General features: G+C 34.0%; 1 long non-coding RNA gene across 1 annotated transcript; it reads left to right on the plus strand.

The window, feature by feature from the left end:
* The first annotated feature begins 1,879 nt into the window (after positions 1 to 1,879).
* On the plus strand, positions 1,880 to 2,587 carry LOC129748617 (uncharacterized). Its single transcript, XR_008737776.1, has 2 exons — positions 1,880 to 2,176; positions 2,268 to 2,587. It is a non-coding gene; the product is annotated as an uncharacterized LOC129748617 (long non-coding RNA).
* Positions 2,588 to 2,934: the final 347 nt, after the last annotated feature.

The following is a 2,934-nucleotide window of genomic DNA, read 5'->3' on the forward strand; positions in this document are numbered from 1 at the left end:
AGGAATGGTTACAATCCAGTTTCATGTTGAAGCTCACAAAATTTAAACTGATTTTGGTTTGCTTATCATTCTGCTAAAATTGAATGACATCAAAGTAGCTGCGATGAAACTGAAATTTTTAAGGAAAAAATCGTTACGTAACGATGAGTACACCTCCCCCCCTCCCCTATGTCACAATTCGTAACGCTCAAGCTTACTCCCTCCCCCCCATAGGAGCGTTACGTAATTTATGGATGGTCCCATGGCTACCAGCTAGACCTTTTTAAAGCTGAATTTTTCTTCATTTTTGTGCGTTTTAGCTTCAAGGTGATATTGCATCCTTTAATAAATAAGGAAAAAAATGATGCAATCTTCAAAGGACCTAAAAACTTCATAACGTAGTGAAATAGAGCCCTAACAACACAATCAAAAAGATATTGGAATCCATTTTCGTTCTAAAACGTGGTTTTCTTTGAAATTTCTGCCAGTCTCATAAAAATTTTCGATACAATCGGTTTTTGTGACGTCACAAAAAATATCACAACACATAATAGAATTGGCATTCTAGTTAAAAATTAATTTGACTTTGTTTAAAAATATGACATTTTTGATGACCTACAATGCATTTGAATAAAAAAATATAAATGCGAGTGGGACATAACAGTTGTATTTACGACTTGAAGCGCTCTGCATTTTCTAATTGATCACAATAAATGAAGATACTTACTGCAAAAATTCAAATAACATAACATTTCTAGCTCATTTTTGAAAACTGAAGTGTTTATTATTTTATTGATTTGATTTGTGATCTAATCATTTTACTACATACATATACCGTTTTTTGGATGAACCAAGAAGAAGTAAATTTTATCGAGAAATACCGAAATCCACTAAAATGTCTCAAACTGCGACAAATTGAAAGGCACTGGCCTATAATCGATAAAAGCCTTGAGAAACATGATACAGAGGCCAACACCATGGAAAGCTCCAGTAAATTTGGTCAAAAATGGCACTTAAATTTTTTGTTTCGATTATAGTCGTTTTAACACCTTTATGTCATTCGCAACTTATATCAACGATGCAGTTGGCGGACAGTCATTGAAATACTTATCCGGTACAACTGTGATCGATGAATACTTTTGAGCTTGAACTAGCGGATATCAGCTCAGGAAGCAATTGACTTGGCAACTGAGCTATACCGCAAGCCCGGCAAAAATGGCACTTAAGGTCACAAACAAAGTTGTGCAAAATTTTCCAAAATCTGTTTTTTAACCACAAACGCTCTAAAGACAAGGTGTAAGTGTGTACATTTGTTAAAATGTACACTTTTTTAAGATATTTCAAACTGAGTTTTAGATCTTATTTTCAAAAACTTAACTTTTATCATTAAAACAGGTGTCCACTTTCTATCCTCTAAAACGGCTATAATCGTAACAAAAAAGATAAAATAAACATAAGAATATCTCTCTTATCGGGCGTCAGTTCTTGGTAAAGCCCCATCAAAACCTTATGGTTGTATACTAGACCGCTGCAAGCAAAAATATTTCATTAAATTATTTAAAGCCATAGCAAGCAATGACTGCTATTTCTAAATAATTTTCAATAGATTCAGATTTTTTATTTCGAAATGGTTATAACTTTTTCATGAATTACTTATCTTCTTTTCATGTTTACCATGTAACCCAATAATAAAAGACAAACTAAATTTCAAATTTTCTTTGAATTTTCAGGATGAATTTGTAAAAAAATTTTTTCTCCCATACAAAATAGAAACGCGTTGCGCTAATTCAGGAATCAAACAAATCATTTCAAATTTTGCACTGAGGGCATCCGCAGCAATCGCGAGCAAAGTGAAAATGCTCACGAGTTTAATCACTTCCATACCGCACCGGAGGTTAGTATGAAGGTGAGCAAAATAGGGCCGATGCCGTCGGGACCGACGAAATCACCAAATTTGCTCACTAGAAAGGGGCGAGAGCAAACATGCACTGAAAAAAATTCTACCGTTTTGAGCAGAATTAAACAAACGATGTCGCAGCGTGTAGATGTTTGTTGATATTTATTTTAAGAAAAAACTGTATCAGATTAAAATTGTGGATGGTTTTTTTTGGAATTACCAGTTAAATTTGCAATTTCGTTACATTTTTTCGGGTTTTTCCAAGAATTGAACGAGAAAGTGTACATGCTGGTTCTGATGGTGAGTTATTTATTTTGTATTTTATACTGTTTTGGAATTTTTTCTATCTATGAATTTTGATAACATTTTTTCCTTTCTCACTCAATTTCAGATAAACAAACTTGAAGCATCGTAATTTGTGACCAAAAATGGTCACTCGGAGTTTCTCGGAGTAATAATAATCGAGACCAGTGCGCTGTGCAGGATTTTTGTATCCAACCGGCCAATATGGGTGGCATTCCAGTACTGTCCCTACCGATTCGGCTTTCGAAACGAGGTCTCTCAATAAGTTTGCAACTAATGGGACCCAGTTTTTCGGAGCAGCAACTATTTCAATCAGCACGTTGGATAGAAAAAGAAGTTGAAGATTTTTTAGAGAAGTATGATTTTAATATAAATATAATAAACAAATAAAGTTGAATTTTAGTTGAATTGTTTAGTTTGTTGAATTTTGTTTTTCGGGTGTGTTAGGGTGTGTTTCGGGGGTGTTTCGGGGGTGTTAAGAAATAAAAGTGCCCGGCGTTTTGAAAACAAAATCGAGCTTAATTCGAAAATATATTCTTATCTGAACTTATTCTTATCTGAATTTATTTTATTCAATCAAGTCGTCCTACAATGCAATAAGTTTTTAATCACAATCCAGCAAACGGGTGACACCCCGAATAGAATTGCACCATGAAAAAACAATGAATTCCATGTTCACACACCATATATTGTACGGTTTACACAATGATTATTATCGTCCTCGATACCGTGAATGCACATTAGAATTCATAGTT

The sequence above is a fragment of the Uranotaenia lowii genome, chromosome 2 (genome assembly GCF_029784155.1).
Source record: "Uranotaenia lowii strain MFRU-FL chromosome 2, ASM2978415v1, whole genome shotgun sequence".
Taxonomy (NCBI): domain Eukaryota; kingdom Metazoa; phylum Arthropoda; class Insecta; order Diptera; family Culicidae; genus Uranotaenia; species Uranotaenia lowii.